The sequence below is a fragment of the Aquila chrysaetos genome, chromosome 18, assembly GCF_900496995.4.
Source record: "Aquila chrysaetos chrysaetos chromosome 18, bAquChr1.4, whole genome shotgun sequence".
NCBI lineage: Eukaryota > Metazoa > Chordata > Aves > Accipitriformes > Accipitridae > Aquila > Aquila chrysaetos.
The window spans coordinates 21,204,263-21,222,185 of NC_044021.1; the positions used below are offsets into that span (position 1 = coordinate 21,204,263).

The window sequence follows — 17,923 nt, forward strand, 5'->3', positions numbered from 1 at the left end:
GAAGTTAAGTCACTGCTAATAGGACTTCTTTTAAGCTAAGAATTAGCAAAGTCAACAGCCCCTCTAACACACTGAAGAGGGAAGAACAGTCAATAGCGTAAGCAGCACTATTATTGTGGACTAACTTAACAGCCCCTCTAAATTGAATGAATCTATAGTCAAGATTTTCACTTTTTTGTTTAAAAAAAAATTTTTTGTACTAACTTATAGGACTTGACACTTTCTCAAATTAGATGAGCAATAATTTAATGTTTGGAATAACTTCAGTGTTGGTTCTTCCCGGGACAGATGATTCTATATATGTCTTATGTAATCAGTATATCTTTGCCTGTATGCCTGAGCATCTGATAAATAGTTGCTAAAGTAACTATTTAGAACTAATTTTAAATATAGGGTCTATCCTGCTAAAAGTAGATACTATGTAAATAAATTTTATTTTCAGGGCAGGTGGAAGGAGGAAGTGAAAGATTATAGAGCAGCATTATCCTGGAATTAGCAAAGTGTCAGGCAAACCAGCACTTCTTGGTGAGTGTTCTAAACAAGGAATAAAGTTAATATGTTGTTCAGGAAAAAGGACACTATAAATAGAACATAATTATTGTTTCCTAGTCCATGAAGTCTTCAAGTGTGGTGTAAAAGCTTGTTAGTCCTATCCTATGTGCATAGATGCAAAATCTTCTCTTTTTTCCTCTGATTTTAAAGATCAGTTTAGCCATCTTTCTAACACAGTCTCATCATGTGTACCACACGTATATATTGCCATTCCAAAAAGGTAGAAAATTCCTCTGTATATTTCCAAACACAAATTCTTTCAAAGAGAGATTTAAACTCAAAGAATGAGCCTTTTGGTACAGGGGAGAAGCAAATACATCAGGAGGTGCTACTAATTATCTCTTGAAAAGCAACAGTTGAATGTCAAATGATGGCTAAATTAATAAATGGGAGACCTAAGTTGGCAATTCTCCAAATTTTCTTCTGTTAGACTCTTTCTGTATTGTGCTGTATATTGTCTCTGTTTGAATCAGTAGCAATTCTAAATGTACAGAAATACTTTTCAGTTCTTTGACTTCATATTTTGATTTTTCATGCGGAACTCTTTCAAAAAATGCAAGTGAAAAATAAATGGGACTGTTCTACCATAAAACCACTTCAGCTGTGAAAATCTGCAGTAGCTCTGCCTTGATACAGAAATGTATCTTCATTTCCTGCCTGGCAGGAAAAAAGTATAGAAGAGAAAAATTAATCTAGAAATGTTAGATCTCTCAGGCTCTCTCTTTAAGTTAGTTTGCAAGAGTAGAGGCTGCAGCTAAAGCTGAGCTCCAGCTCAGATTTGCTTTCAGGAAGAGCCCACCTCTACTGAGGGCACGTAAGAGTAGCAGCCTGCCTACGCTAAAGCTAGTTGGGAGTTTTCCCTGTGAACTTCCGTGCTCACACAGCGAAGACAGGAGGTTCTCTAAGGATTTGTTTCCTTTTGGGGAAGGAGATTGAGAATCATTCCATTTGCTGGAAAACCTAAGTTGCTCCGAAAGCTGCTTGTGTTTTGCAGAACAAATCAAGATCCAGAGCTCTTACAAAGCTGTATTTATTTGTAATATGTTAGTGGGAGTATACTGAATTTAACTGCTTGTCTATCTTGCTTTCCCTCTTTTTTCAGTAAAAATCCATAAGGGAGACGTCTCCTTTTCACTGGTATGTATTAGCAAAATTGTTTGCTTCAAGTGTTTTATTACTGTTAAATCACATGCTGGCTAGCCCTTTCTCTACTGGAAGCGTTGATTGCGTCATGCAGTTCCCAGAATGTTGTAGAGTTGTACTTAAAGCCGTGAGTTGACAAATGGAAACCTATTTTTATTGTAGGTATGAAAGCTGCTTCAATTTTTCTAACCGCAAATGTTTTCTTTTACTAGAATAAGCCTTACTCTAGTTGTGAGTATTCGCTTAACTGACCGCTTCGTAAATGGTGAAATCCTAGCTCCGTGCAGCTATTAACAGTTCCTATTGACTTTGGAGAAGGCATGCTTTTACCTTCTGCATATTTTGACTCATACTGCTTCAGTGGACTTTTATCTTCTTACTCTTGCTACCATCTGTAGATCTCACACAGGGAAATTGGTGAGGGTTTTTGTGGTTTGTTTTTTTTTTTTTTTTCATCAGCAAAGTTAGCTAAATTCCTGTGACTAGTCCTTTGAACTACTGGTTGCAAGGTGTGAGCAAGACTTAGTTTTGCAACTCCCACTGAATTTTCAGGAATCGAGTAAACCGCCTTTATTATGATTTCTAAAATGATCAGAACTCTGCAAGACAATTCAATATGTAACAAAACTGCTACGTAAAGTCTCTTTTCTAGGAATAACTACACTGTAAAATAAATCGTTTGTTTGTTTTAATATATTTGGAAAAGTTGTATTCAGAAATTATTTATTAGTTTGACAATGGTGTTTTAATTATTTTTCCTTCAGTTATATGTATCTTGAATTTATAGGGCTTTTTGCTGTGGGGTGGGGCTTTTTAGTCGTGTTTTGGGGATTGTTTTTTTTTTTTTGAGTAAATCTTTCTTTATAAGCAATTAATTTTCTTCAGCCCCTAAATAGAAAGTTCACTTACAATCAAATATGTGCCTGGAATATTGGGGTTTGCTTTAATCAGAAACAAATGCATATGCTCTTCGAGATAGAGGGCCTGCTGTGTCTTTGTTAGGAAAGCTTCCTTTGGCTTAAAACACATTTTTTTTATCCTATTGCCAAATGCTTTAAAGGAGTAGTGTTGATTCTTTATTTTACACTTAAATTCGACGTCAGAGCAATTGCCTCTTATCCTTAATATGCAGCTTTGTAACTAGACAAAGATCATAGAGGGAAGATATCAGTGTTTGCATAGTGTTCCCTTGAAATCTGTCCATTCCAAGAAAGAAGATTCCAGTTTTCTTGGGAGGATGCCCAGCTGGTATCAAAAACAAAATACTGGAAATGAGTAACAAAGTCTTGCAGCAAATATCAATCTTGGGCCAATGTTTATCCCCATAGTGAGGCATGTCAATGTGCTGTAGTATTTCAAATACCTTACCTCCCTTTGCTGTGCTGATATGCACCCTATCAAACTCTCAGAAGTTCGTTAGGTTCCCCATTGTATTCTGAAATTGTATCAGCTCGATTGGAGTCATGACTAATACTACTACTCATGAATAGTCTCTTCTTGTTGCACAAGTGAAAATGTAGCGAGGGAAAAAAAAAAAGAGTGGTGTGTTGTGGATTTCTTTGTTTTGTTTTTTTGTTTTTTTTTTTCCTGTGGATAAGTGGCACATGCTCTGTGGGAACTTTAAACAGAACTGTATGCTACATCAATATAATAATGGCATACTTATAGCAGGTAATTGAATTTGGTCAAATCAAGCTTGTATACAGGGCTCCAGGGTTTGTTCAGAACTGATAGGGTGAGTAATCGTTATCTTGGCAGGGGGTGGGAAGGGAAGCGGGGCAGGTTCCTCAGCATGAAGGGAAAACTCAGAGTTTATGCTGTTCACACTTTAATCTCCAGCATGCTTTGGTCTTTCTCCATTGTTAGAAATGCTGTAGTCCTCTTATGCAGGACTGTCAGCAATGCATGTTACTCCATGGATAGGCAGCTATTAAATATGTCACTTTTGAGCACGATTTTGTCCAGAATAATTTGTGTCACTCCAGGTCATTCTCCTGTCATTACCCAGGATCTATTTTCTTGTGGCACAGCTGTACTAAGCATTATATATTTACAACGTCCTCCTAGTGATGCAAGAAATGAACAAATACAAAGGCCACTTCAGAAGGTCACTTTAAAGACTACTTACTACAACCAGATCCAGATAGTGGCTGGAGATTTTGGTAATCTTTTATATCATAGCTTTCAAAGAAGTCAGTTCTAATGCCTCGTGATTTACATGCAGAGTTCCCTTGTGTTCCTTGGACACCAGCGAGGCCAAGGCACTAACTGCCTTCTTGTCTGAGCTACTGAACTCTTCACTGAGCTTTTAAGACCAAATAAATCTACAGGCGTGAGCCTATACTAAAAAATTAACTGCTGGTGCTGCACAGATGAGACTGAGCATGTCTAGTGTGGATGCTGCATATGGGTTTTACGTTTTCATTCAGGATTTTTCTTTGATGTGGTCAGTTACCTTGTCTCACATGTTCCATTGCAGTACCATTCAGAAGTACCGGGTTCTGGGAGGCTTTTAAGAAGAAGCTGAAATTCTATGGAAGTTGAGGGGGAAAAAGTGAGAAATAAACTCATACTTTCAAAAGTCCATAGGAAAATTCTTCCACAGATCTTAGTATTTTTGTTTCCTCTAAAAAGGAGCCTTGTTTAAAAAGTAAGCTTTTTTTTTAGAAGCTTGTGAGTTGATTTTTTTGGTTTATCCTTCTAGCCACCTTCCAGTCTATGCATTGCAGCATGTTCCTCTATGTGAATTGTTTTATTTTTAGTAATCTGATTTGGGGATACTGATGACCACAGCTCTCAAAAAAAGCTGTCCTAAGGTACTACTCTCTCTTTTTGCTATTCGGTAAGAATGCATCCAAGACTTCAGGGAATTTAACAGCATATTGTCCGCTAAGCTGTTAACTTGTCTTGTTTGAAGCAGGGTCCGGGTTTGCCCTAAGGTGTCAGACCACGCCTGACAAGTTATAAATTTGATGATTCATAAAGTGCGGTTAAGGTTAAGGTGGGGGGGGATGTCTAAGGAAGCTAATCCTGTTTGATAGAGAAAACAGTGGTAGTCATTGGCTAACAAAGCAAAAATACGCTCACTGTGAAAGGTAAATGTTTAATAGAAACCTCATCTCCACTTACATAAATGCCAGTGTTTTGAAAGGTATTTCTGTTACCTAACAGAAGAAAAAAAAAGCATGGTTCAGTACTTGGGCACTCCTAGCTCATTTTCCTTTGCAGTTCCTAACTTCAAATATTCAATATGTCATTTAATAAATAGATTTTGGATTCTTTTATATGCCATTTGTAGCTTCAACGTTGTTTTCACGCTTTCTTTTTTCCTCCCTAAGGTTGTAGAGAGATTTGGAGGAGGGAAGGGCCAGTTAACGAGGGATTTAACTTATCTCTTAATGAAACAGTGTTTAATGCATTAAAATAGGACCAAAGGCTCTCTTGCAAGCCCTTACTTGTTCACTGAAGTTAAAGGCTTATTTATATGAAGCTTTTGTGATCAGTCTTCTGATTGATGCTTGTTTAAGTTTTTATACAAATTGTATTTCAAGTAGCAATTTAAATATTTCTGTACACTGTTAGTACATCACCACATGCAGCAAAACCACAAGACCCTGGGGTACTCAAATATATCTGAATAAAACGAGCCACAGGATCATGTATAAACAGATACAAATATAGGGGAAAAAATTGCAAGGTGCTAGAAGTCTGTGTACTGTATAAATATTTAAGATACCAAATAGATAAGACTGTAGCAACAGTGAAAGAAAACATAAGCAAAGCCAGTTCCTTCGGTCCATAAATGAAAGTTAAGGCATGCAGTTCCCCTTTGCTCTTGGACAAAACCCAGCAATAGAGACAGACGGCTGTTTAACAACTGCCTTTGCAGCATGTGGAGCTGCCTGTTCCTTTAACTGTTGGTAGCAGTGTGTTAATCCAGAAAATGGAGGTTTACTTTGTCTGCTTTTCTGTTGTCCTGGAATGAAACGCTTTATTGCAAATATGTGAAGTCTTATATAAGCTGCATTAGGCTTGGTGTGAAAATCATAACTTAAACGTGTGGTGGGGGCTGGTTGGTTTTTAGATCTTTTACCTATGTTGCTCTAACGTACCGTGTTTAAGTCCTGTTTGCAAACTACCAAAGGATAATTGTTCCTTGCTAATTACCCTTACTGAAGTAACAGGTGGGCTAGGTGATGTGGTGATAAGTCTAAGGATAAGAGCTGTAGTGATGTTCACGTGACACAATTACTGTAGAGAGATAGCGAAAAAAGGCCAAAACCAGGAAAAGTGAGTTGCTTCTTGAAGCACTGCAAATGAGGGGGAAAATATTTGAAATCCATACGCGTAATGAAAGGGAGAAGCTCAAGAAATGGTAATGTTAAAGAAGGCCTGTGAGCGATAGCAGGTAGCAAGTTAGTTGCTAAGTTACGAGGCAATTTTGGACAGCAGCGATGTAGGCAAGGATGGTTTAAGGGGTCTGTGCCGAAGTTCCCATGTTCAGAGATTATATGGAAGCATTATGTCAGCGTCAAATCATCGCACGGAGAGTGCAGCAATTCTGTTGCTGGGAAAGATGCCGGCGCTGCCGGAGAAAGGAGCTGCCTCGCTTTCTGCTCTGCACAGGGCTGGGGCGGGGGGGGGACGCCAGCCTTTGTGCCTCGCTCTGTCCCACACTCAGATGAGTCCTCCAAATTCCAGCTCCTACTGGGATAATTGTACAGGGAAATCCAGCCTTTAAGAGCAGAGAGGTAGCTCTTGCCTACTTTTCATTGCACTTCCTACCAGGGCTGCAAGCGCTTAAAAATTCTGCCCTCTCAGAAGAGATCCCAGCCTGCCTGAGGATAGGAAACAATGGCCCTTGGCATAATCTTTTCTGCAGTGGGGATGAAATAGGACTGTTGAATGATAAAAAGAGACTCTAATCTTTTGCTGGGATCCCAAGGGCTGAAGGGCTTTTCTCCCAGAATGGATTCTAGCCTTTCCAAAGACAAAGAATGGTGAATTCAGTAATGAGTCCCTAGCTAGCCAGCATAATAGATTCGCTCTATTTAAACCTTGTCCTGAGAGACCTGTGTGCGGGTTGCTTTTTTTTATTTGTGGTCTCTGCTACCATAGAGCACTGATCGATGAAACTGCTTCTCAAATATGTAACTAGCATTTGTGACAGAGATTGAAAAATATGGCTAAGTACAGTTAGGTGTTGCACCGACTTTGTTTCTTGCACTGATGCAGTGGACTGACATAGGCTGTATCCAGAATCTTGATTTCATTCTTTTTGGTACATGATAAATCTTAGTCATCTAGTCTGACTTAAGAAGCCACATTTGATCTGTATGACAATTATGATTCTCTCAGCTCTTTCCCTAGTACATTGAATTTAATTTACCATGGATTGCTACCTCCAGTAGTACAGGGGCTTTTCAAATAATATAAAGGAAAGAACACTTGGAGATGTAAAAGGAAAATTGCATGAAACACAAGTATTGTTTTACCAAGGGTAGACTGTGCCAGACTAATTTGGCAGCTTTCTTTGGTAATAACTGTGTAACAGACTTTGTAGGCAAAAGAAATGCAACAGATCTAATAGGTCTTGACTTCAGCTTCCGCATAATCTAACTTGAAGAGGATACAAAGATAATGCTGTTAAGAAGTAACCTCATGGCAAGACAGAAAGAGTTGTTTTTGCCAGTGTTCAAGAAAGACCAATTCAAACTGTGAGCATTCTGGAGAAGGGCTACTAGGATGTTCAGAAACATGATTTATTTAGCCTAACAAATGAAAACTGAAGCTAAGCTGACTCTGGGCATGCTCTCAAGGGTTCTATGTTAGTAGCAAACACAAGAAAAAGGAAAGAATTATTTGAAGTGAGGGACACAGACTTGCCATAAGTACATTTAGGATGCAAATTATAAAGATGTTCCTGACCACCAGAGAATTTAGGATTTGGAATAGTGGTCCAGTAGAAGCAGCAAGAAGAAATCTGGTTGGAAGACTAGCATGAACCAATGTGGTCACATTATACTGTGTGGTGCTTATGTTAGCAAAGACAGGACTCCACGGGGAGCTTATGTCTGTTGTAGGTTTATATAAACACTGGAGGGAAACACTTTTTATTTTTTGGCTAGCTGGAAACTTTTACCAGAGTTGTAACTACAACATTATATCCATTGGTTCAAGCATCAGGACTATGTCAGCGGTTTTTTTTACAGTAATTTCAGTACATCAAAAAACACATGTCATGCCCTAGTGTTCAATGAGTATGAAAAATGCGATTTTTAAAGGGTTTTTTTTTTTTTAGTCTTCTAATCTTCTGCCAATGCATCTGAGATAATTTACTGTAAAACTCAAGACGGCACTAATGGGCTACTCCCCTCAACATAGCATGAGTCTGAGAGGGGAAGCATCTAGGTTCTGAAGTGCACTAAGCCTTATTTTCATCTTGAAATCATCTTTTAAATTTCTTTAAAGATATTTTTAATATATGTGAACATCTAATTATAGCTAAAGATAATTTGCACTTCAATTATCCTCCCTTCCTGCTAGGTCCTCGGCAGATGAACAATCCCAGGAAGAGTATTTAACCTGGCTGCTCTCTCCCTGGCTACACCTCGACGGATCGTCTGTCCTGCTCCCAGAAGTCCAAAGGTGAAAAAGGGTAAAGTGTGTGTGTGTGTGTGTGTGTATGTATGTGTGCACACGTGCAGGGAGGGCAAGGAATGACACATCTCCCAGTTTTACATTCACCGTGCCCAGCCCCAGTGTTTACGCACGCAGTTACGTCTGTACACCCGGTCCTCGTACGAACAAAGGAGTTCCTCACACTGCTATGAAAGCCATTCCTTAGAGTGCCAAAATCCTAGGCCCGTACATGGTTTGGTTCTTTACGGTGTTTTCGACCTCCCTCGACGATCTGCACCTTCCCTTCCCTACTCGTCCCCAAAGCGCAGAAGCCGGCTCCTGTCACCCCACAGCCGTAGGCGCCTCGCTCCCCTCCGCTCCGGGCACCTCCCGGCGTACCGCTGCGGCTCCTCACACCTCTCGCCGGAGATCTGGAGCAGTATTTCAACAGCTGCCCTCCGCCCAACTGAGACTGATAATCGGAAGTTGCAGCCATTTTGAGGGGAAACAGATCAAATGGAAGCCTTTCCTGGTATCTTGATGGCACAGGTCACCTCTGCTCCTTTTCCGTTCACCAGCTGCGGCTGCTGGTCGTCATCCAGTTCTGCGCTGTTGCAGTGCTGCCCTGCAAGCCTCTCTTTTCTCACGCTTCGTCCTGTAGCCGCTCTGTTCCTGAAGGGCTGTTACCCTGCCCTCCTCAGCTACCAGAAGAGTTGCCGTAACTGAGACGTTAAGGTGTGATGGGGAGGGGAGATGAAGTGATCTGTCCTCAGTTATTTACTTCTTTGTTTAGGTTTCCTGGGGAGAAATAGATAAGGCCCTTTAAAGAAGGTTCTTAATTGGCAGCTTGGTAAAGCAGCAGTGGGAGTGTGTATTGAAGAAACTGGAATAAACAACAAAACCAAAACATAAGGTCATGATTCAAGCAAATATGCCAGAGGGAGCACTCTGAGCACAGACGATGTTTATTGCTCAATGTAGTCTGAAGTCCGGGCAGCGTGCAGACGCAGTCCGGTGGAGCTCTCCTAAAGCTGGGAACGGAGAGGTGCCCAGAGAGCAGACCGCAGAGGAGGCAGCACGTTTTCCTTTGGAAAGGGGCAATAATGATTGTGCAGTAGACTGTAGATATTTAGCCATATGAAACGTCTCTGTTAGCAGCAGCAATAGAAGCTTTCACACATTTCTTTATTAAAAATAATAAATCGGACATTAACTTTTAGTGTGAGATAGCCGGTCAGTCACCATTTCTTACACAAATTATTGCAGCTGAAAATGATTGTGGGAAGAACTTCCTAATTAGCCCTGTTGGGTTTTTTTGTTTTTTAAGAGAAAAGTAGCTGAACTTCTGAATCTAGTTTCCTGTGGAAACAAAGCTTATGCAATCAGTGTTTGTCCTGTACCTAATAATTCTTGTAACCCTCTGGCAAATCAGATTTTGACTAAAGTTGAAAGAGTGGTAATGTTAGACGTAATTATTTTTTTTAAAACATTTCATGAAATCTGGCAGCAGGATAAGGCACAGAGAGTCAGGTTACTGCCTTGACTGAAGAAAAGGCAAGAGGATCTCGGCCATTGTATGTTGCTTGCCAGCCAGCTGGCCAGTCAGCACACACGTGCCAGCAGTGAGTATTTTTATAGCTCCAGACTAGTCCCAGAGTTTGTTGTCTCTTGGTAGTGACAGTGTCATGGGAGGCATGAGGAGAGCTGGGATTATTGTGGTGAAGGAGAAAGAGATGTGGGACAAAGGACGCAAATCCGTAGGAAATCAGGCTTCGTTAGTTCTGCTGCTCAGGAACAACATGTTTGCCTAACAATAGCTTTCTGCCCGAGCACATACGTCAGAACCAGATTAGATTTCTATTTGCATACCTCCTTACCTTTCTCAGGAATGCCTCCGGCATAAAACTCCTCAATTTCTCTTTCTTCCTTAAGGCATGGGTCGAGCCTGGAGAGTAACTGTAAAAGTTGCATCTTATTTCTTAATAGATTTATTACTTTGTTTACTTAAAGTCAGATGAACTGGGCTTAACAACAACATCAAATGTTTGCTGCTTTTTTTAATCCTCTTGGCTCTTCAGAAACAACATAACAGAGAGAGAGCAAATAAGCTGGATGCAGTTCCACATTGTGCACACACACTGAGAGCAGAACCTGAAGACAGTATTGTTGTGCAATGTAAACGAGGCATAAATTTATCCTACAGAACTCTTGTAGCCGATGATCTGAGAGGGAAAGAATCCAATGGATTTCTGAAGCATAGGATGAGCCTGTAGCACTGACAGGAAGAACAGGATTTTTTTGTTTTCTTGTAAACTGAGCACATTTTAGATGTACTTGTTGAAATAATAAGCATGGGGCAGGGGGTTGGGGGGGAAACCGCAAGAAAACTTTTACAGCCACTGTTCAAAAGAATGCTGTAGTATCCAAGGGACTTTTTAATCTGTAGGGAGAGAGAATAGGAGCTGTGCTCTTCTTTCTGTAAATTAAAGTAGCAATGCCCAGATTCCATAGGGATGTGTGTCACAGAAATGCATGTGCTAGTAATTAAAACAGAGTTTTCAAATATTGCTTCAGATTCAGACAAGAACCTTTTTATGCAGTTGTGTAATAAAAAAAAAGGAAGCTAGAGCCAAACTGTGGGGGCAACATTAATACACGACACAGCCACTGACACAACATGAGACCTTGCGCCTATTGTTGCTGCTAGCCATGGCGAAGAAAAGAAGTGTTTTCAAATACTAGGTAGCATTTCAGAAGCTCAGCTTTTATGCAAGTCCATCCAAACCCCAGCTGAACCTTCCCACTGCTAACCACCTTGACAATTCACTCCAAACAATAACTAGTCACCTAGAAAGAAAATGAGATACAATTACAATGAAACAGATATTACTTTATTAGATCCTACCACTGGGCTACTCAGTATCCAGCCACTAGTATTGTGCCTTTTCAGGGGAAAGTATTTGATGCTTCAGGGGAAAAAAAAAGGCGCAAAGAGCCAGCTAAGCTGCGCTGCACTTCATGGGGGTAGGGGATAGTCCTTCCTGATCCCCCCATGGACAATGGGTTTGTGAAAAGAAATACAGAGCAATTACCCTAATCACAGTCTTAGCAAATGCGATTAATGATCAAACAGTTTTCCAACGTTTTGGCAAATCCTGTCTTAGTGTTATTTGCCTTGAATTCCTCCCACAGCAATAAGCCGTGTAAGTTGACGAAATGCAAATGCAAAAAGCACTACCTTTTGTGTCCCAGGGGTGCTATATCTTGATTATATCCAACCTACTCCTTAGTAGCTGACCTAATTTCTTCTGTTGTTATAATTTTAGAAGGAAGTTTTTACAGGCTCTTAGTACACGATATGGATTAGTACTCCAAGGTATCTTGGACAAAAAAGGAGATGAAAAATAGTCTTTTGTTCCTGGTACATTGTTGGTTTAATTTAGTTGGGTGTGTCTGGTGGAGGAACAGAGGAGCCTAATTTTAAGACTTTCTGATTTTGTTCACCTTGCATTTATGTGTTCTGAGGCTAAAATAAAGCTTCTGTTGCACATGTACTAATGAATTAACTCCAGTCATCAGCTTAACTGCTACGAAATTTTACACTGGGTCAAACCTAATGCATTGGTACACTTACAATCTAGCAGCTCAGATCTACTTTCAAAACAAACACCTCAAATGTGTCATTAAACGGCTAAAGTACACCCACTGGCAAGGCCTGCATCCCAATAATGTGGCCGCGTGAGTCCTAGGCTGAGTCAAGGGGATCCTGCTAAAAGCAACACTTTGCCCAGCGCAGTGGCAAAGGGGACGGGATTTGCCTCATACAATTTTTGCAGTAACTTGCTATAGTCTGTCGATGTTTGCTCAGTCGCACCTAGTCAAACTGGTTTACATTGTCTCCTGCCTCATCATTTGTAAGTAATTCTTTCTCTCTTTTTTTTTTTTTTTTTTTTAACTGGCTCATGCTCACAGTTGTGCTAGAATTGTTATTAGAAAGTATCAAGGTGGTAAAAAATAGAGTGGGCTTCAGAGGCCTCGTCCAGAGTTCAGATTTAACTGCTTGAAATCACTTGCTTTTGGTATATGTTCAATTAAGCAATTAATACATATGACTGAATGTAGCGCGGTGTTTCGGACTCTTCCCAGCCCTTCCCTATGTGGTTCAAGTAACTACGTTTTTCTGTCATGGCGCGCGCCTAGTGAGAAATCAGAAAGTGGTTTTTGAATGGCACGAGCTGAAACCTTTCCCCTTGCTCACAAGGGGAGAAAGGCTGGCTTGCAGCAATTTTAACCCAGGAATGTAAACTCTGGGGAGATGAAGTCTCTTGAATAGCTGTGACAGTTGTGCTAATTTAGAGTAAAGCATTCTGGGACTAAATAAATGGCACACCAGAGAGGAGGAGGTCTGGAAGGAGCCTGCAGAAACTGTGGATGAGTAACCTAGGTTATTGTGCTAATGAGATTATGTTTTGCTTTGAGATCTACTCCTGTAGAGAGAGACTGAGTCACTTTGTCTTGGCCTATGTCACGGGGAGGGGGTGGCTAGGATTTATTTTTAAGGACCAAAATAGCTGTACAGCTGCTAGGGAGTGCCTTGATTCGCCGGGCCCCCCCCTCACAGCTATCCAGGAGAGTTACAGGGAACTTTTCCTTTTAGCCTCCTCTCTGCCACCAGCCCTGTTCTCCAGCCAAGCCTCCCCAGACCTCCCTTAGGTCCCGCACGCCCTCCGGGCTTTTCAGCTTCTCCGCCGATGTTTGGTGAGATCGCTTTCCCCCCGCTGGGGTCCAGCCTTGGGAAGTGGCTGACAGCAGGGTCCCCCCCTCCCACCTCCCACCCCAGTTTCTCTGGGCTGGGGTTCCCTCCCCACCGCTGGAGCCTCCCGGCCCCCCCCCCCCGGTACAGGGGCATCTCTCTGCGCTCCAGGGAGCGCGGCTTTCTTCTCCCTGCAGGCACTGCAATGCTGTCAGCCCCCACTGAGGCGGTGTTTGATTTCCCCGTTTTATCTTCGAGCACCAAGTAGAGCATTTCATATCTATGAAAATGTGTACGTTGCGTATCCTGTTGCAGTGATATAACATACAATGGGAATAGGCTGGTGTAAGTGCCTTTTATCAGCCTCCCTAGTAGGGAATTCATGGTGTTTTAATTATATTGAGGTAGTTGCAGCAATACATAGTTCTCCATGTAAAAATAGGACGAGAAAAATCCCCTAGGTAAGAGAAATTTTGCTGGCCGGTTTTAGAAAAACCTTCACATGCATAACTTTTGTTTCAGGTGTCCTGCTGTTCTCCGTACATGAGAGAAGCTCTCGTTTACAATGGGCTGATTAGTCATTTGACAAGTAAGCATGTTTACTCATAAAGCAACCTATCTAGCTCCATGCATGACTAAACTGAGTAACTACATAATTATATTTCTGTAACTTAAGCCTTCTCTGCTGTGCCCCTTTCCTTACGTAGGTTAGTTTTATTCTTTGCTGTCTGCCACGTCCATCATTCAGACTGCATGCTCCGCTAGCACAAAGCGCAGTGCCCAAGGTGGTGTTTGGCAGCAGGTATGTTCTGTATTGATACATTTTACAGCTCACTTGCTCTGCTCAGAATTCAGAGGTGATATTGATTTAAAAATCTGAAGGAGAGAAAACTCATCTTCAAGTGTATCCAAATTTGTATTCAGCCTTACTCATTGCTTTGAGTATTAGGCACAAGTGTCACTAGAGTTTTTATGGGACTGGTTATCCCCCACAAATATGAGCATTCTTATAGCTGGCAGAGCTACCTCTACAGAGTATCAGGCTCTAGGGCTCCAAACTTGCAAAATTACTTTGTTTAGATTGGCATTAAGAGCTACATACAACAGCACTGTTCAGAGGATGAAGCCCTAAATTAGAAAGCGCTAGGCAGAAATTCAAACAGACTATGGAATTGCTGGACTGGACAAAAAAGCTGTTAGCCTGGTAAGTCCGTCTCATTCATTTTCTTCCTTTCTCAGTGCAGTGCAACCACAATTTCTGTCCCACATATTGTCCTTAAAAATATTTTAATATTTGCTTCAGTGCATTCCATGCAGTTAATAGATTCTTTCCTATGTTCATGATTGCTTGACTTTCATCGACTTCTGTTGATTTGTTCATTGTACTTTTTAATCCCTCAGTGGGGAAAAAAAAAACCCAACCCCTAAAAACTTTTTTCAGTTTTCTCAAATTGTTCTTTAATCACTGTTGGGAATTTTTTCTTTCTTTTAGGCTGCTGAATTAGGAGTTAACTCCAGTTTCCTAGCTAGTTTCTTCAAGTTTACCCGAAAGGGGCAGGGTAGAGGGGGAAGATAACTCGCCCAAGTTTTACGATTTGTATTACAGCTATTCAGGCAGAATGAAAAGAAGTACGAAACAAGGAGTGTCAACAAATTTCACAAGGATTAATGTTTGCATCACTGATAAAGCAGAAGAAGAAACCCATGGCATGATAAGAAGCAAAAGTAATCAGAAGAGGGTGTGACTGTGAAGAGGGAAGAAAATTGAAAGTTGAATGATGGTAAAAGAGGGAGTCCGGAGGGATTTAAACAGGTGAGAAAATGGGCAAGAATAATTGTATTGACTTTTGGTTTGTAATAGGAGGAAAGGGGCAATTACGGATATCTCCCATACGGATATAGGGGAGATGAAAAGGAAGGGAACATGCAAGAGTGCTGTGAATTTGAGAGAAAAGGTTGCAAAGCTTGAACATGGTCTGGCTGCCTTGGGGTAGGACTGGCTTTGATTAAGTCCAAGCAACAGGGCAGGACAAAAGGAAGGACAATGCTTACAAACAGAGTAGGGGGATTGGAGTAGCACTTCAAGGGGCTCCTCAGAAGTTCAGCAACAGCCATGTGAAAGTCAAACTGGCAAAGACACTCCCCCAGGAAGACATAGTGGCTAAAATGTAGAACTGGATGGATGAAAAGACCAAGATAAAACCACACGTCACTGACGCAGAATGCTGCCAACGTGACTGGGTACTGATCCACAGGGAAAGGCAGAAGAGAGAAAGCCTGCTGAGATTTCCATGGTGAATGGGAATGGAAAAGGAAGCCTCAGCTGTCAAGAGAGAGAAGTGAGGATGGAGTTGTGAAAGCCAAGGAGAGAAAGTGTTGAGAGGAAAGATAAAATTGGCAGAGAGATGACAAAAGTAAGAGACAGGGATCAGTGGAGGTATAAATAAAGACAACATCATTTAAGGAAGCAGAAGTCACGAGAGCAATTTCAGTGGTGCAATGCGAGTAGATAGCAGAATGTCAGAAATGCAAGACAGACTAGAAAAGAGGCTTGGAAGTACTTGCTGTACGTGAGTTGTGGTATTAGTCTTGGTGAGAGCTGAGCCAAGGAAATGAGGAAATGTTGTGAATATTGAGAATAACAGTGCACGCTATAGGAAAGTTAGTGGAGACTCTGAAGGACAGATGGAACGAGAGAGAGGAGTGTTAAGAGCATGTGAAAGAGAAGTGGTGTGAGCCTTAATATCTTTAGGAAGGGGTCTATGCAGTCTTGCACTGTAAAAAGGAGAAGTCCTAGGAGAAAGCTTGCCAGCATGGGTAGGGAAGATGTTTTCACAGACTTTTCTTTCCACTGTCTGAAACCTGATGGATGTACACACATCCTTTAGCGTCAAAGCTGGTTTTCAGACAAACCAGCAAGATGGAAGGGAAGAATTAACCATAACGAGAGTGAGTTAAGGGAAAGGAGGGAAAGATTTTGGTAGAGGACTATGGAACTATCTAATTAGCCTAATTGGCTTCATCTATCATTTCCTACAGCATCACCTATTCTCAGTATCCACTGTACTGAAAGTCTGTGTAATGAAAAGTGGGATTCAGGTCACTTGACAGACAGGCAGATGTACCTGCTGACTTCTAAGCTTATGCCTGTGTCTCTTCTGTCAAAGATAAGAAGCAGGGAAAGAAAAACCAGTTTTCAGAGTCGGGGTCAGCAGAGACAAGCACATCATTTGCATTTTGCTTTATTAATGTGGGTTAGCTCAGCAGGCGAAGTCTAGCATACTGATAAATGATTTCATAACAGGAAAAATAGGGTCAGTGACTACAAATCATTTTTTCCCCCTAAAGTAAATGAGGCACTGTTGGTGGGGGGACTTTGGGGGGTCATATTTCATTTCAGTCAGGAAATACAGATGTAGGCTGGACCAAAAGGGCTCTGAATATTTCACCAAGGAAAAAATTATGATGAAAAAGAGGTGGAGCTAGGCCCTGCAGTTGTCACACAGTCCTGCTTGTAGGTGGTGATGTTTAGCTCCTGCTGTATTGGGTCCATGTGTTTTCCCACTGTGTTTAATCTGAGCAGCTAACAGAGCTGGCCCTCACCCTGGTTTCTTGCACAAAACCCCTCTGTTACCCCTCTGTGGAAATGAGATCTTTTACAGCTTGGCTCCTATAATCTCCCAAAACATAATTGCTCTTCACTTTACCCCACGCTCCTCATTAGCTCAAGCACGGGTTTTGTCCCTCCCTTCCCGTAAAGTAACACTGAGTTACTGAGTACAGAGCATCTCTTTGTGGATGTATGGTTGTGGAAGCAATTGGGCACATGCGTTTGAGGAGTGCTAGCACTGATCATGCCCTAGGCACGACCAAGGAATATACAGCAGCTCAAGGAATATGCAGATCTGTGCAAAATAATCAGCGTCTACGTGTTTTTCCTTGCCTGAGTCTTCTGAGCTTTCTTTGGGCTGGGGTCAGAGTCTGTGAAGCCTTCTTCTCTCCTCCAAGTCATAGGAAACTTCTTTTGTTGTGAGTTAGATCTCACAGCTAAACTGACGTGCTATGAAAGCAGGATTGTCTTTTCTGTTCCCCTGCTCAAGCTTTCTGTGCCTCCGAGTGCACCCCCAGCCTGTCAGGCCCACGGTGGGATTAGGCAGCTCATCTCGCCCGATTCAACAATTATTTGCCCCTAAAAGGGGCGATCCCACTCCACCTCCTCCCCAGCCGTGCACCCCAGCAGCTTCCCTTCCTATGGCAGTGGAGCTCATCTTGTCTCACAGCAAGGATTTCAAGGGACCAAAACCAGTAGAAAACTAACTCTGCCGAAGAAGGTGAGGAGTATTTTTGCTGGATTAGCTAGGTGAGCCATCCCACCGCAGGATCACACGAGCACAGCCTGGGGGAGGCAGGACTGCCCCGTTTGGTGTCCGAGAGCTGTTGGAGAGGCTTGGCTGCATCATCGCGCCATACCCCACCGCATTGAAGGATCCATGCCCAATGCTGGTCCGTGCCCCACATCTGAGAAAATTCTTCCGTTCCTCGCTCCTGGACGTCAGGCAAACTCAGCAGGCCTGATTCAGCCTCCAGCTATCTGACTTTCCAAAGACGCTCCCATTTTGAATGGGAGCAATCGAGTTTTAGTAACTCTCTGCTTTCTCGTCTCTGGAAGATGTGTGACACGGGCCTGGAGGTTCAGCTCCGCATCCACCAAGACATTTGGTAACTCAGCAATTTCTTACCTTAAATCAGAAAACAAAAATTACACACAGGCACAGTCCCCAAATTGTCACAGTTAGGCACCTACACATTGACCCGGAGCATGTGTTACTTTTTTCCTAATTATATTGACTCTGG

At 41.8% G+C, this 17,923-nt stretch overlaps 1 long non-coding RNA gene across 1 annotated transcript; it reads left to right on the forward strand.

The window, feature by feature from the left end:
• Positions 1-26: 26 nt before the first annotated feature.
• LOC115352993 lies at positions 27-8,354 on the forward strand. The gene is made up of 3 exons (XR_003927365.2): positions 27-525; positions 1,655-1,689; positions 8,242-8,354. It is a non-coding gene; the product is annotated as an uncharacterized LOC115352993 (long non-coding RNA).
• Positions 8,355-17,923: the final 9,569 nt, after the last annotated feature.